This window comes from Pinus tabuliformis, chromosome 5_2, assembly GCF_031772625.1.
Source record: "Pinus tabuliformis cultivar Carrire ecotype Pingquan chromosome 5_2, CPIR1, whole genome shotgun sequence".
Classification (NCBI taxonomy): domain Eukaryota; kingdom Viridiplantae; phylum Streptophyta; class Pinopsida; order Pinales; family Pinaceae; genus Pinus; species Pinus tabuliformis.
Genome location: NC_142306.1, coordinates 945,012,581 through 945,029,404, shown reverse-complemented (window position 1 = coordinate 945,029,404; position 16,824 = coordinate 945,012,581). Strand labels below are relative to the sequence as shown.

Here is a 16,824-nt window from a genome sequence, read left to right as displayed (position 1 = left end):
TTTTGAGTAAAGGTTCGCCTTTTCATTATGCCATCAATCATTCACAACTGATTTGACCTTGCATTATTGATTTTCCCGATGGGAAAACAGACCAATAACACAAGTTTATGAAGGCAAAGTAACCCCAAAGCACAGAAGTTGGGATCTTTCTAATGATGGGCATTACTGCAAGGCAGCCAACCACCATCAGAGATTGCAACAAATTACTCAATTGTTGTTCTTTCACCTCAACAGGAAGCAGGTCATCCACGTCCTTGTCAACATTAAAAATTGATTCATCAACTGGGCATCCATATTCCCAGTACTTGCGGCCAACTGAATTGTGGTCTCTTTCAATTCCTTAAGTGCCTGCATAAATGGTTGGGACATGACAAGACAAATAAATAAAGGGAGAGGAAAATTAGATAAAATGAAACACCCAAACTCAAAAATAAGACCATTACCAAGGCAGGTGGAGGCTGATAAACCATTGGGTTCTGCATTTGCTCATAGGCTTCTTGCATGTTTTTGTATAATTGCCCTAAGGTTAAATTTTTCTGCATACTTTTCCAGATTGTTGTCACTAACTTGCTAAGCACCAACTGTAACAAAAGTACTTGTAAGTTACTCGTCTATAAAATGTCTGAATTGTGTCTTTTCCCTGAGAAGCTGCAATTGATAATTCCAATATATTAGTACCTGATGTTTGAGGGTAGCTAAGCCTTTCATGTGCATTGGAGATTCAGGAATAACACCATTTGAAGGAGGTATGCCAACAATACCACATAAAATAGTCTGTCACAATAAAAGGAAAATTTATGAATCCACTAGAGATTTTTTATGGAGGTGAAAACAAAGAATGAAGAGTTAGATCATGATGTCTTCAGGAGAGCAAAAGCTCTTCCAGAATAGGGTAGCCAGTGATAGTTGAACCTAAACATGAACCCTGACAAAAATTACAACATAGTTCTAAATAATATATATTTACTGTGGTAATGGGCCTTGACACAATCTCTGCAATAATGGCCCTGCTTGATACAACATCATTTTTCAAGGGTTTTTTGTGAAGTTTCCTTTAAAATTTTCTATGCAGACTTCTTCCCTTTCTTCTTAGTGATTTCAGTGTAAGTGCTCGGTATACACTCTTTTAAGTGAATCTGTTCCAGCAATGTTCTTTCTGCAGTAACATTCCACCAAGAAAGTTAGCCACTTTATCAGTGGCATTCACACTGGTCACAAATGGCTGAAACATTTTTTTCAACCATTGGAACAGTGGCACTACGAACTTTAGGATCAATTCTATCATCAACTACTCCAAATTGATCTTGCACATCCTGAATACGTATCGTATAAACAGTGATATACACAACCAATCATTTAAAATGCATACAGTCATTTCCTAGAATAGAGAATCCTTGTTCTGTTAGAGAATCCTAGTCCAAATCTTACAAGGACTAATCAAACTTCTAATTTGAGGACCAATATGATCTGCAATAGTAAAACTTATAATGTACTGCACATCTTCATTGTGCGCCAAAAGCTTTACTAATTCTTTAGCAACAGTGCAATTTGTCTTCTTACCCTCCACAAGTCTTAACAATCAATTCTTCAATTATATGTTTAGCACCCTTCACTTGAAGATAGGATAATTCTTCCCATCAAGCTTAACGTTGGGTAGAGGGATGCTTTAAGATGAAGCTATCCTCCCCCTTGCTCAACAATTCTCTACAGATCTCAGAACAGAACCAAAGGTAATCTCAGGAACAGCGTACTATACTACTATGACAAAGAACCACAATTCTGAAAGAAACATCAGTTTGGTTAGGATCTTCAAACAGTTACCAAGGAATCAAGCAAATGCTGCTCTGCAATTCCAAGACTTCAAGTATCCAGATGCATTGCATTGCTCTATGGCACATCAATGCAATTAATTAAGCATAGAAATGACATCTCTATGTAGCGGCACTTAAAATATTACAAAAGGTGATCATTCACTTAGGTACATTCCAAAAAATATATAATTATTGTTGCCACATCATCCAAGTTTAGAATAATAATCTATTGGAATGGACACATTGATAAAAATTCCATTGTTGAGTTTGGGTTTGAGTTATTTCTTCCTCTAACTGCTCTCCAAAGCTAACTATTCAAACCAAGTCACCCTTCAATGACATACAACTCACAAGGTTCTCAAAGGCAGAAAAATCAAAAGCGTATAATAGTTAATATGTCCTTTACTGCTCCATTTTCAGGTGAAAGATTCTCAGTAATATAAACAGATCTTCCAATAGTCAACATGTAACAACAACCAAGAAAATATAGGAATCCACCAATAAACTATAATGCAAGGTCTTTTTTCTCTTTTCGAAAGGTTTCCATGAAAAACTTGTTCAAATTCATTTGTAGAGTAAGCACATAAAACGTTAATGTAATTAACCTTGAGCATGGAACATAATTCTTCTTAATCTCCATGATATTCAAGAATCAAACTCCAATGGCAGCATTGGCTTCAACACGTCTTCCTTTTATCCCTTCAAAGCTGCCATGGGTCATGATGGCTTGATCAATGATCGCATGCTCTTAAGACCAACAGTCTATACATAATTAGACTACAGTCTATACAACAGTCTATACAGACACTATGTTCAATCCAGATTTTGATTACAAACACCATTGAGGCCATACGGTATCTCCAATTTTTCACATCATTGAGGTCATCAGTATCTCCAGTTTCAAACAACATTCAGGCCACATTTGCTTCAAAGTGCTTACAAGTATTGTCAAACGGCAGTACATTCTAAATTTACTCATATTACACTTGAGAACTAGAACACATACCGCTTGAGAAGAGAGCTGCTGCCGCTTCAAGTACCTCAAGTGTAATATGAGTAAAGTTAGGCCTAAGCACCTTTATTATTGAGATTGAGTGCTTTCAAATACCAGGAGACAGGTGTGTGTGTTGACTTCAAGTTTGGCCTGGGAGAATTATTACACACTTTAAGCAAATTCTGTGAGGTTTCAAGGCACAGTGGGAACAAATCTTCAACTAAGGAGGTTGAGAACTGTCTAGTGATCTAGAACAACTAAGTGGGTTACGCGAATATATTTATTAAGGGTGGTTGTGTTGAAGGTAGTAGGGAGGTTTAGAACGCAAGACAGGGGCGAGTATAGTCACTGTGAGAAAGAACTTGTGGAAAATCTGGGAAAATCAAGATTGTTTGTTATGTCAAAGGTCAAAGGAATAGAGCAATTGACTAGTGGGTCATAACGTAAGGTTCCACAGTTAAGGCTGCTAGAAAAAGGGACCGGAAGAGCCAAAAATGGGAAGGTGAATGAATGAGATGGACTACGTAGAATGATGGAAATATGAGAGTAGCCAAAAGGTATGCATTAAGTGGTACTAGAGCAATATTGATGCTCTTGGGGATTGACAAGTGATTGAGGAGGTTTCTGCAGTGAACCAAAAAGATTTATAAGATTGCTCGTGAAGAAGAGACATCAAAGTTGAGACAAAGAAACCAAGAAAATGTTGGGCAAGAGGAACCTAAGAAAAAAAGTGAGGAGAGAAAGAGATTGAGAACGGAATACAGGATTGGAGCATATTAAAGAAGTACCAACCAAGTGTAGAGCTAGGAAGAACTGAGATATTGAGACCTCAGAGGTTAAGGAACTAGTAGGTAACTGGTTTGTATTTTTTTTTAAATGTATACAAGGAGTTAATCCTTACAGTGGTAATAGTAGAAGGAGTGGTAACAGAGGACCAATAAAGTTCTTAAAGTGTATGGCAAGAAACTTACGACAAATAGGCTACAAAACAAAACATAGAAGGTTTCTAGCTGAGGTCCTCAAAGAGAAGAGAACAAGTGGAGTTCTCAAAAGGTGAGAAAAGTGTAGAAGCCATAGAAGACCAGAGCATGCTCAAGTGGGTTCCAGAGGAGGGAACCAGAGGAATACCAAAAGCCTAGGTTGAGGTGAAGTGGGTGAGATATTGGGTAACAAGTGATGGAGAAGAATTGTTAAAGGGGCTTGAGTGTAGCTCACAATGAGCAAGAGAAAGCTCACAAGAAAAGAGGAAAGAAGATGGCTACTGATGGACATAATTCAAAGAGAGGCCATAACAAAAGGGAGAAGCATGCCAAGGAAAATGGCATGAGTAAAGAAGAAATTGAAAAGGAGATTTATGAGTTGAAGGAGAGATTCAACATAGTCAAAATGAGGCTTGAAAGAGAATACCAAAGGTAGAGATGGGACCTAAGGAAGAAGGCCAAATTACTTGTCAGAAAAAAGATTTTAAGAGGAAGACCCCTAAAGCTAGAAAGCTAGGGAGGAAGATGAAGCACCTGTTGAGCCTAAAGTTGAATTAGTTCACTATTTTGAACCAGAGCAGGGAATAGTCCTTGATGATGAGGAAGATGTTGAAGAGAGACTATCAGAGAGTCTCATGGACTGCATAAAGAGTTCAAATCAACATATGGATTTGTTGATAGAAGATATGGTGGAAAAAGCATCATAACAGTAGAGGGAGCTACACAAAGAGGATGTCGATGAGACAATAAATGAAAGTCTCATGGGAGGTTAGCTAGAAGTGCTCGTAACATATATACCATATGGGGCTAAAGAGCTTTGTGATTATGATATTGATGCTATGTGTATAGATGCAGATGATAAGGATTTTCAAGAGGGACAATCATTCATAGTTGTCATAAGAATAGAAGAAAGAGAAGGAGTACCTTCCTAAAGCATGGAAGGAAGACAAAATTTGATGTTGGAGGCATCAGAAGAGGCCAGGTAACCTTTTATTTTTAAAATTGGTGAATTTTATGTGAATGCATGCTTTGCATGTGAGGAGAATGGACAACTGGTCCAAAAGGAGAACGAGAGCACTAAATTGATCCAAGAAATCCAAATTGAGGTAGTAGATGCTAGACAATCCTCAAGGAAGGATGAGTTTCCAAAAGGAAAAAACAATGCATAATGAAGCCAAGATAACCTTGCAAGCAATTTTCAGAAGTGACCATGGATCCTAGCAGCCATGTGAAAGATGGATAACAAAACCAAGTTTATGTTAAGACAAGGAAGGAGGCAAAATTATCCCTCAAATGTCATTAAGGAGGAGGCCTTGAACAATCAAAGAATGCATCTATAAGAGAGAAATTGTAGAATAGGGGATGAACAACATCATGATGCAATGTTCTTTAGAGATCGGTTGATCAATCCAAGGTTTAAGGATTGGCTTGAGTAACATTGTTCAAAGAATGCAATCAATAAGACAAAGGTGTCGAGCTTATTGCTGCAACTGGAGAGCTTGGTTCAACAACAAGAATTATGAATGTTGGCACCCAAGGTATAGTACAATTAACCACAAAGAGAGACTCATTGTACTTAGTTGTAATATATAGACTGTTGTATAGACACTCTATATAACAGTGCAATTTGTCTTATAGCTTTACTAATTCTTTAGCAACAGTGCAATTTGTCTTCTTACCCTCCACAAGTCTTAACAATCAATTCTTCAATTATATGTTTAGCACCCTTCACTTGAAGATAGGATAATTCTTCCCATCAAGCTTAACGTTGGGTAGAGGGATGCTTTAAGATGAAGCTATCCTCCCCCTTGCTCAACAATTCTCTACAGATCTCAGAACAGAACCAAAGGTAATCTCAGGAACATCGTACTATACTACTATGACAAAGAACCACAATTCTGAAAGAAACATCAGTTTGGTTAGGATCTTCAAACAGCTACCAAGGAATCAAGCAAATGCTGCTCTGCAATTCCAAGACTTCAAGTATCCAGATGCATTGCATTGCTCTATGGCACATCAATGCAATTAATTAAGCATAGAAATAACATCTCTATGTAGCGGCACTTAAAATATTACAAAAGGTGATCATTCACTAAGGTACATTCCAAAAAATATATAATTATTGTTGCCACATCATCCAGGTTTAGAATAATAATCTATTGGAATGGACACATTGATAAAAATTCCATTGTTGAGTTTGGGTTTGAGTTATTTCTTCCTCTAACTGCTCTCCAAAGCTAACTATTCAAACCAAGTCACCCTTCAATGACATACAACTCACAAGGTTCTCAAAGGCAGAAAAATCAAAAGCGTATAACAGTTAATATGTCCTTTACTGCTCCATTTTCAGGTGAAAGATTCTCAGTAATATAAACAGATCTTCCAATAGTCAACATGTAACAACAACCAAGAAAATATAGGAATCCACCAATAAACTATAATGCAAGGTCTTTTTTCTCTTTTCGAAAGGTTTCCATGAAAAACTTGTTCAAATTCATTTGTAGAGTAAGCACATAAAACGTTAATGTAATTAACCTTGAGCATGGAACATAATTCTTCTTAATCTCCATGATATTCAAGAATCAAACTCCAATGGCAGCATTGGCTTCAACACGTCTTCCTTTTATCCCTTCAAAGCTGCCATGGGTCATGATGGCTTGATCAATGATCGCATGCTCTTAAGACCAACAGTCTATACATAATTAGACTACAGTCTATACAACAGTCTATACAGACACTGTGTTCAATCCATATTTTGATTACAAACACCATTGAGGCCATACGGTATCTCCAATTTTTCACATCATTGAGGTCATCAGTATCTCCAGTTTCAAACAGCATTCAGGCCACATTTGCTTCAAAGTGCTTACAAGTATTGTCAAACGGCAGTACATTCTAAATTTACTCATATTACACTTGAGAACTAGAACACATACCGCTTGAGAAGAGAGCTGCTGCCGCTTCAAGTACCTCAAGCTCAAACTAGTCTGTTGTTCTTTCTTGCATCAAAAGAACTGAGTACAATAAGAAACAAGTTCCATGAGTATAAAATCAACAAATACAAATGAATATTACATTTTTTATTATCACCCAACGAACAAGAACCAAACAAAACTCAAGTCTAAGGGAAGGTTTATCAACTTGATGTCGAAAGAAGTACCATGAACAGGTATACCCCATCTTCCGGAAAGCAATTGCAATCCCTGAGAAAAGAAATCATCTTATTGTCTACCACAGTACAGACTATCGACATCTGAGACAAAAATTCATTCCCAAGTAGTCCAAAGCACCTCATAGCAGTTTCTCTATTACAAATCAGACAATATTAATACAACAGATTTCTTGCCTCGAAAACTTTTCAAAAGGTCTATACAAAACTTGAACTACAGTCTATACAGACACTGTGTTCAATCCAGATTTTGATTACAAACACCATTAAGGCCATACGGTATCTCCAATTTTTCACATCATTGAGGTCATAAGTATCTCTAGTTTCAAACAGCATTCAGGCCACATTTGATATAAATAGTGCTAACTGACCCATGACTCAGGCAAGAAAACACCCAATTCCCCCACTCAACCCTATGAACCAGCCCATACTTGGCAACATGACTATAACGCTCCCTCTCACCATAAAAGACATTTGAGACAATTGTACCGAGATCAAGCTGAATGAAAAATATGAACAATACAACAATCATTGCCTAGATCTTTCCAACACGAACAATACATGGGAATCAGAAGCAGGAAGTTGCCTTCTCCGTCACAATATTCATCTTGGGATACTGGCAGACTGCAAACATCCAAATGCTGTAATATTTAGGGTAAGTACTGATAACTTTCCAACTCAACAACACAACAAAAGGGAGGACACAGACAATCATAAAAAGAGTAAGCAGATCACGGCTACTTATCCCATGCTTGAATATCAGCAGAGTTAATATACCTTTTACACGAACATGAGAATAAAGGGGCCTAATTTCTCGCGCTCAGCCAACAATTCGGTCAAGTACCGACTGTTGTTGTTGCTGCTGCACCGTTCAAATCCAAGAAACAATGGATACCGAAACCAGAGAAGAATAAGCGGATTGAAATCTGAAAATGCAAGAATATCCCACCGAAACTGCTGCTGCTAACTGAACATTTAGATTTGTGAACTAGGATGAAAAAACCTATTTCAAAACCATTTTTATACAGGGACCCAGGGAGCCATATACACCAAAACAGCGGGCTGAATCCGTCAAAACAGGGAGCCGCCCTCCATTTGAAAACAAATTAAGCTCCGCCCTCCATTTCAAAACAAATCTAACATCCCATGACCAAATCGACCCTCACAAACCACTCCCGAGACCAAATCGACCCTCACAAACCACTCCCAAACCAGAAAACCCAAACTGTAAATCAAAAATGGCGATTTTTCTCTCCCAAACCAGGAGCAAATATCAAAATGGGGGCGATTTTGATCAAATACGATTCCGCAAATATCAAAATGGGCGATTTTGATCAAATACAATTCGGTTAGTTTATCCGCCCTGGGCTAAAATAAAAAAATAAATTAATTTTTAAATAAAATATGGGCTAATTATATAAAAAAAAAATTATTATTTTAATTAAAAATTCGCCCCATTAAAATATAAAAAGCCTTAAATTTCGCCTTTGGGCGATTATTCGCCCCTAAAATTAACCTTGTATGCAATGGATAAAACACTCAATTGATAAACAAATCGATTTCTCTAATCTTGCTGGAATAGAACTACTTGTCAATCATGTCAAACATCTAAATGCTGATAAAAGCTGGATTCAAAATTTCAAAGTAGATAGCCTAGTACATGCAGGTGCCCTATGCAAAAAACAAAGATACGACATGATGGGTAAATAAAAAATATCAAATCCAGACAATCATAAAAAACTAAAGAGGTTGATCCAGCACCGCCATTGTACGAAGATGCTTAGCCAGACCCCATTCTAGGGGAAGTGGATATCGAATATATTCTAGAGGCTCTAGAAAGACAAAAGGTGGAAGATGCCGATAAGACTTGAAATGACTGTGGAATGGATCTGTGTGTCTGTGACTACAGTCACAGTGAATAAAATATTTACTTTTTTTAAAAGAAAGATTGAGTAGACATTGTGCGGGTACGATTCGCGGCAAGACAATCAATCATTCTAGATGCTTAGTTTAGGTTTCAAATCTAGATTTTAGATTCGAAGAGACTTCTCTGGTCTATAAATAAGTGTTTTTAACAAAGAAGGAGCATCGTTTAGAATGAGCCCTCTTATGTTGTTATTCATATGGTATGTATATTTTTGCTTGATTTAATATAGAGGCCTTTTGGGCCGCCTGTTTGAGGACAGTTCTGTAATTCTCAAAATACCTTGGAGAGTATAAGGCAAAAATGAAGACCTCAGGAGTGGTCGTGGTTCGCATCTCTCAGTGAGAGAATTACCCCGGCATTCGTCTTTCTATTTGTCAAACCTTGGAGAGTATAAGGCGAAAATGAAGACCTTAGGAGTGGTCGTGGTTCACGTCTCTCGGTGAGAGAATTAGCCCGACATTCGTCTTTCTATTTGTCAAGTAAGTAATAAGTCCAATATCTTCTCTGGTATCAGAGCCCATTCTGAAAATATATATATAGATATAGCTTTAGTGTTTTTGTTTTCCTACTTTCACTTTCAATAATGTGATGTGTATTGAAATTTATTTACATTCATTGAAAATGTCTATCTAAAACATGATTAGAAACCACATCTGTCAATGTGTTTAGATTTCTAGAAATGTGTTCATATTGTTTGAAATCAAAATGTCTTTCTACAAGGCGAATCCTTAAAAACATACGCAAGATGGTAGGACTTCTAACTGAATAAACATTAGCAAGTTGTAGTACCATGAGCTGAGTCAAGTCTGATGACTAAACGACAGATACCATGTGAAATAGCATCAGACAGTAGCTCGAACATTATGTTATACTTAGCGATGTTGTTGGTAGAGTGACCAACACAGATCCCTTTTAAACTCACTAACTCACCATTTGGAGCAACGATAGCCCATTCTGCGGAGGAAAGTTTCCAAGTACTACGACTATAACCATTAGCATAACCAAAATATGGTTCAAGGCATGCCAACAAATGCAACCAAATGTAAAAGGAATCAATAAAAACCATAGGAAACTCTAAAGCGACACACTGCAAACACACTCAACACACCTATAGATAGTATGTACAAAGTGTTACTACGTGTGAGTTCAAGCATAATATTTCCTTAGATATAACCCATTCCTAGGCTGTGCTAGTGGAATTCCATCAAAATCAACTAACTCATAGTCCCCTTTTGCAAGGACATGCTTGAAAATATATGGACCTGGCCACATACGTTGGAACTTTCCTGATCCTAACTTATCAAATTCTTGGTCATATAAAAGAACAAGGTCTCCTTCTGAGAAGACACGAGGCTTGACACTTTTTTTGTATTACACCTTGATACATCTTTTATGAGATTCATTAGCTATAGTGGCATCATGTCATGTCTCATCTAATCAAGTCAGATGTAAAAGATATTCCTCTTCTATAGAAGTGGCAGGAAGAAGTTCAACAACTAGTTTCAGTGATGGAATATCACATTCGATTGGAAGGATTACTTCCAGACAATAAACCAATTGAAAGAGTGTAAATCTGATAGCAGTGCTCACTGAGGTTTGGTATGCCCATGAGGCAACGTAAAGGAGTAAATTTCAATATGATTTATGGACCCCTACCATACGTTGAAGCATAGTTTTGAGAACTTTATTGATAGCTTCAACTTCTCCATTAGCTTGAGAATAGTAGGAAGTGCAACATTCATGGGAAAGTCCTAGCTTAGCAGTTAGTTTGGTCATCATATGATACCGTAAATGCTTTCCATGATCCGTAACTATGGCTTGCAAAACACCAAACCATGCAAAAATGTGATTGAAAAAGAAATATGTAGTCATTTCACCAGTGTTGTTAAATGTAGGCATCACCTTAACCCATTTAGTAAAATAATCTACTGCGACAATGATATAACCACCCCCCTTGTTGAGTGAGGGTTACATGTCATGAAGTCGATACCCCATTTCATAGCAATGGAATAGGTAGAGCACGAGTCTTATAATCATAAATTTGGCATGCATGAAACTTCTGGACAGTGAGAATACAGTCTCGAAAGATGGTAGGCCAAAAGTAACTAGTGCATAAGATCTTCCACGTGGTAGCATAACCAGATACATTAACACCACATTCCCCTTAGTGATATTCATTAAGGACTTTCTCGACCTCCTCATGTGTAAGACACCTTTGTAAAATTGTATCAATACCACGTCAATAAAGAGTGTCACCAATGACGATGTAATTCTTGGCTTGGTATTAAATATGTCGATGCTTGGAGCGAGAGGTATCAGAATGAAAAGTATGGGTCTATAGATAAATCAGAATGTCTCCATACCACGGGTCAAATGAAGAAATCAAAAACAATGACTCATTGAAGACAGAATCGTCAAATGTCGATTTGTAATCAAGGGAAGGAAGGTCGCACATAAGCTCAGTGAAAACAAAGGATTTATTTGACTTGGATTTAATGAATTCCAAGTCAAACTCTTGTAGGATAACGATCCATTTCGAGTATTTCCCCCCAATAATTGAGGTGATAAAACATATGTCATAGGGTTGCAATTTGAAACAATCGTAGTTTTACAGAGCAAGATGTAATGGTGGAACCTTTGGATGACTTGAACGACTACCAAAGAAACTTTTCTATGTGGGTATACCTGACCTCGGTATCATTGATATTCTAACTTAGATAATATATGGGGTGTTCTATTCCTACAATATCTTCTTGGACCGACACCATTGCTATAGTAGAAATGGCAGTAGCGAGATACAAGAAATAGTTGCTCTAGTAATCAGGGGGATATAAGAGAGATGCCCGAACCAATCCATATTTTAAGGCATCAAACATTTTCTGAGCTACGTTATCCTAATGGAAGGGAACCCATTTATAAGAAGTTGAGTGAATCCTTTGGTCAAATCAACATAATTAGGGACAAAACTTCACAGGAAGTTAGCTTTCCCTAGAAATTGTTGAAGTTGAATGAGTGAAAAAGGGGCGGGAATGTTGATGATTTCCTGTACTTTCAAAGGTTTAGTACAAATTCCATCTTTTGAAATAATAAAAATAAGAATCCAGCCAAAAATATTGTAGAAAACACATTTGTGTGGATTCAATAGAATATTATAGTGTCTACACCGTAAGAAAATGGCCCTAAGATGCATCAGATGATCAACCCAATACTTAGAATGAGTAGGGAGATCATCCAAATAAGGTTTCATGATGTGTTTAATATCATGAAAAGAATAATCCATTGCTCATTGAAATGTGGCTCAAGCATTCTTCAAACCAAATGGGAGTTTCCTGTAGGAAAATGTACCTTAGGGACAAATAAATGCAATATTAGGTTGATCTTCTAAGAGAATGTTGATTTGATTATATCCGGAGAAACCATCCATGAATGAATATATTTCACAACTAGCGTAGTCATCAACAACTTGGTCGATGAATTGAGTTGGGTAATTTTCCTTAGGAAAAGCGCGATTCACATCCCAATAATTGACAAATACATTGATTGTCCCTTGTTTCTTCATGAGAGGGACAATATTTGATACCCAATTAGTCAGAGGAATGGGGTAGATGATGCCAAACAAAGGAGTTTTTCAACTTCACTCTTTATTGCAATAACCTTCTTCAGATGGACCAGATGAAGGCGCTGTCGAACTGGTTTAGCATCAGAATATGTTTTAATCTCATACACTACTATATTTGTGTCGATACCATGAATTGCCTCATAGGTCAAGGAAAATACATCATGAAAGTCCTGAAATAGTTATTTATATGTCTCAATCTCGTATGGAGAGAAATATGCACCAATATGTAGATTTTCAACAATACCTGGTTTAACAGATATATCAAGAGGTATCGTCTCTTCAATATTTGAGAGATTCTTCTCAAAATTGACTTCTTGGATAGAAACAAAACTCATAAAAGAATCGATGACATCAGGTAGATACACATCACTGATATTATCCTCAATGGAATATGGTAAGGAGGCATGATGGTGATGATTGTCCCACAGTGCATCGTCTGGCATCATGATCTCTGTGATCCTCTCATCGGTAGAGAATCCACGAGAGAATGGATCAGAAGACATGCCATAATCCAATGATCGATCAAACCAATTAATTGAAGAGAAGGTATGAACTGCACAATCTAGATAGATAGATTTGCAATCAAGTTCAATAGGGCTAAGCAACATTCGGTCACCAAAATTATGGATGATAGTTTCATATAGAATGATCCATGGATCAGCCTGGATAGTAGAAGATGATATCATGTTGATATAAGCAGCTGAAGATGAGCTATCGGGAAGAGGAGGAGGAGGAAGCAAAAAGGTTCCCATAAGTGAGTAATCCTTCAGCAGTACAACCCCAACATGATGATAAGAATGTAGAGTTTTCCCTACAAGAAGGACACTTCTAGTAACATGAGAATCAGAGGTGAAAAAGGTGAGTTGGTCAATGGCCACAATCTCGCCCTTATGAGGAAAGGTGATCATATGAAAATAAGTCGAAACGACCGTGGCCATGGCATAAACCCACATGTTAAAATATTATAATCAAGGGGTCCATTAATAACTTCCACTTCTATGGATACAATTTCCCCCCTAATTCTACTTGTAAGGAATTCATAATACCACAAGGATTATATGTTCTCCCATCAAAACCTTTCAGTGTGGTAGGTGATTAACTCAATTGAGGCGAACCAATCACTTTCTAGCAAAATATGGACATGATGCAGGTTGAGGCTCCCTCATCCACAATAGAACGATGGATGTTCTTACCATAGATGATGACCTAAATGATAGAGTGAAAATAGGCTGGAAGGCGAGGGGTATCATTTTCATGACTGAAAACAACTAAGTTGAAATCTTAAGGATCCACACATCTGATAGTTAAAAGAAAAGCCTTTTTCTATGCGGGGCAGTCTTGCAACACCTTAATGGTTGACATAGCTGATGGAGACCGATCCAAGTCTTCAATTATGTTATAATTTTGAGTAACCTTGGCATGAGGGTTGAAAGTAGACTTGTGAACAACACCCTTCAGAGGCTTAATAGTCAACTCCATAGGAATTGTGGGTAGAGGAGGATCAAATGGAGGTGATGTCAAACTGGTAGGTTCATAAATAGCCTAACCGTTCGGGGGTTTCACATTACCACAGTCCTTGTTTCAAGTGGCCACCATAACATTGGATTTAAGTTTCATGGAGGAAAGCATTAAAACCGTGTTAGAGGAAGATGGGTCTCGAGCAACCATATGGGCCTTCTGATTGGGAAATGGGTCAATCAACACAGTAGGACAAGTGGAGGATTTTAGAAACTGATTCACTTCCGTGTAGTGAGGAAATTCATAAGTAAAGTGCTCCTCACTGCAAATCAAGCATGGGTTGCGATGATTTCATTTCTCATAAGAGAAATGATTTGTTTTTTTATCCTATAGTGAAGAATATTTCTTATTTTTACCTTTTCCTTTCTTCTTGCTTCCTGGTTTTTGTTGAGATTTTCCTTTATCAAATGAAATGACATTTATCTCAGAAGAAGAAGCCATAGGAGGATTAGATGAAGAGTTTTGGGCAGAAGCAGTGAGAGTAGCACCAGATGGTTTTCTCATTGTCTGCGAATTGGTAGAACCAATGATGCCATCGATAGCATGGGATTCTTTAACACAAGTGGGAGGAACAATGTTTGAAGGTCTTAGAGCATCTTCTATATTTTCATAGAGTGTGCCAAATCGGGTATAGATGAGGTCCAAATATTGAGCACAAGCAATTACTTTCTCTTCAGTCATGACTCCACCTTTAGCTACACCCTTTGTGATAGATGACAATAGGAATTTAATGAACCATTCTGCTAAAAATTGATCCAGAACATAGGTCTTAACCAACCAGCGACAATGTCGCCACTCATGAATGTGATTTGAAATGCGAGTGGCTTTAGTTTTTTTAAAGTTGGTCAAAAATTCAATTTCATTTTCATACCATATGGATAATTGGAAATGTGTAACGAAGGAGGTAGCCAAGAAATTGAAATCATGAAATGAATCTCTAGGTAACTCAAAGTACCATTTAGTTGTGTTACCTGTAAGAGTACATTGCAAAAGACGTAATCGTATGGAATCATCATTAAGGGAGTTCGAAGAAAACCACAGATAATACGCCATGACATGGGTCCGTAGGTCTTCTCAAGGATTCCCAATGAACTTTGGGATATCAGAAGGCAATTTGGTAGGAATTATCGACCACCAAGGGGGATGAGTGATGGGATCGTTGGTAAGCTGAGTCAAATCTGGAAATTCGAGAGTCGAGGCTAAAGGTAAATGCTAGTTAAAATCTAGTGGAGGATAGCCTGGATAAGAAGGAATATCCTGAGAAATAGGTACTTGTGTTCCCAGATAAGGAGGGTTCTGATAAAGAGGAACTTGGGCACCAGAATAAGGAGGATTCTAGTAACCAACATACACATAACCTTGTTGACTAGCTCCAGGATAACCCTACAAAGGATAGAATGGTTGGGTTTGGATATGTTGGCCTTGAAAAGGCACTTTAGGAACACCTTGATAAGGTCTATATTGTTACCCTACGGGATTTTGAATCATCCCTACATAAGGTGGGTTCGATTGGGTCTGTGCCATACTATATACATTTTGTCCTACTAGAATTTGAGGACTAACTTGCCTAAGCAGTTGAGACTGTAAGGTACCTTGCAAAGGCTGAGTAAGTGGAACCCGAGGGGTACTAGATACCAATGGAATATGTTGAAATGTAATGACAACCTGTAAAGGTTTACTTACATGTATTTGAACTTGTTGAGGTACAAATTGATGGGTAGGAATTTGAGATGAAGATGACATAGGTTGAGGATTCAACAATCAGTCCTAAAATGAACTAGGTTGAATGGGCAAAGTAGGTTTCCAAACATTGGCAACCATCCTAGGATAAGGAGGATTATAATAAGGCTGATTACCAATTTGAGGTATACCAACAACAAGTTTCCCCCCTGCCATAGGAGGAGGGGATGATGGAGGCAAATGCAACCCAGATGGAGGGCACCCAACATAAGGAGAGTTAGGCTATTGAAGATAACCTTGCCCACTAACATAAGGGCCATCCTGTTGTTCAATTGTAGGTGTAGATGTAGGTGGAGGAGAAGGATAAGGATGAGTGGTGTTCATAAGATAAGTACCAGATGGAATTCCTGAAATGGATGACATGGGAGAGGTCCAAGGACTAGAGGTTGCACCAGAGAAGGTACCAGATAAATATTGATATCTGGGTGGGATGGATAGCCCACCATACATATGTTCCTCTGGTGATGTTGCAAACATATATGAGGAAGCAACATTTGATGTCTCAACCATAGTGGTAGAAGCGAGTTGGGAGGTCGAATAAGATCCAGTCATGGTTAACAATCACAGTGAAGATTTTTGCGAGAAATCCGCAGGTGAGTCAGAAGAATTAGGTAAAGGAGTTTGTTTTGGATTCTGAAGAGGAGGAAGAGGATCAGTTTGATAAAAATGGAGTCCACTCCAATGAACAAGAGTAGATCGATGGGGCTCTTCTTGTGGGATATCTTCAGTACTCACAAGAATGTATGAGAGAGGTTCACCATTGGGTCCAAGATATATGGTTGGAGGTTCTATTTGAGACAAAGGAAGAGAGGGGAAAGGTCCTAAAGTAACAAGTGAAGATGGCTGAGGTTCCTCAAGTTCAACAATCTCAAGGAGTAAAGAATCTAACTAGGGAAAGTAAGGTCCAATAACCTCAGGAAATAAAGTTTAAGGTAATTTTGTATCAGTTGTGTTAGATTCACTATTAAAAGTAAAGGTGATATCAGGTTCAATACTCAAAGGGAAATATGATTCTGGTTGATCAAATTTGGGAGGAGGACTAGAAGTAGTTCCGAAATTTCCTAAT

At 37.8% G+C, this 16,824-nt stretch overlaps 1 long non-coding RNA gene across 1 annotated transcript; it reads right to left on the bottom strand.

The window, feature by feature from the left end:
* Window positions 1–536: 536 nt before the first annotated feature.
* LOC149162379 (uncharacterized) lies at window positions 537–6,800 on the bottom strand. Its single transcript, XR_016261869.1, has 3 exons — window positions 6,722–6,800; window positions 679–774; window positions 537–581 (listed from the first exon to the last, which is right to left on the bottom strand). It is a non-coding gene; the product is annotated as an uncharacterized LOC149162379 (long non-coding RNA).
* Between the last annotated feature and the right edge of the window lie 10,024 nt (window positions 6,801–16,824).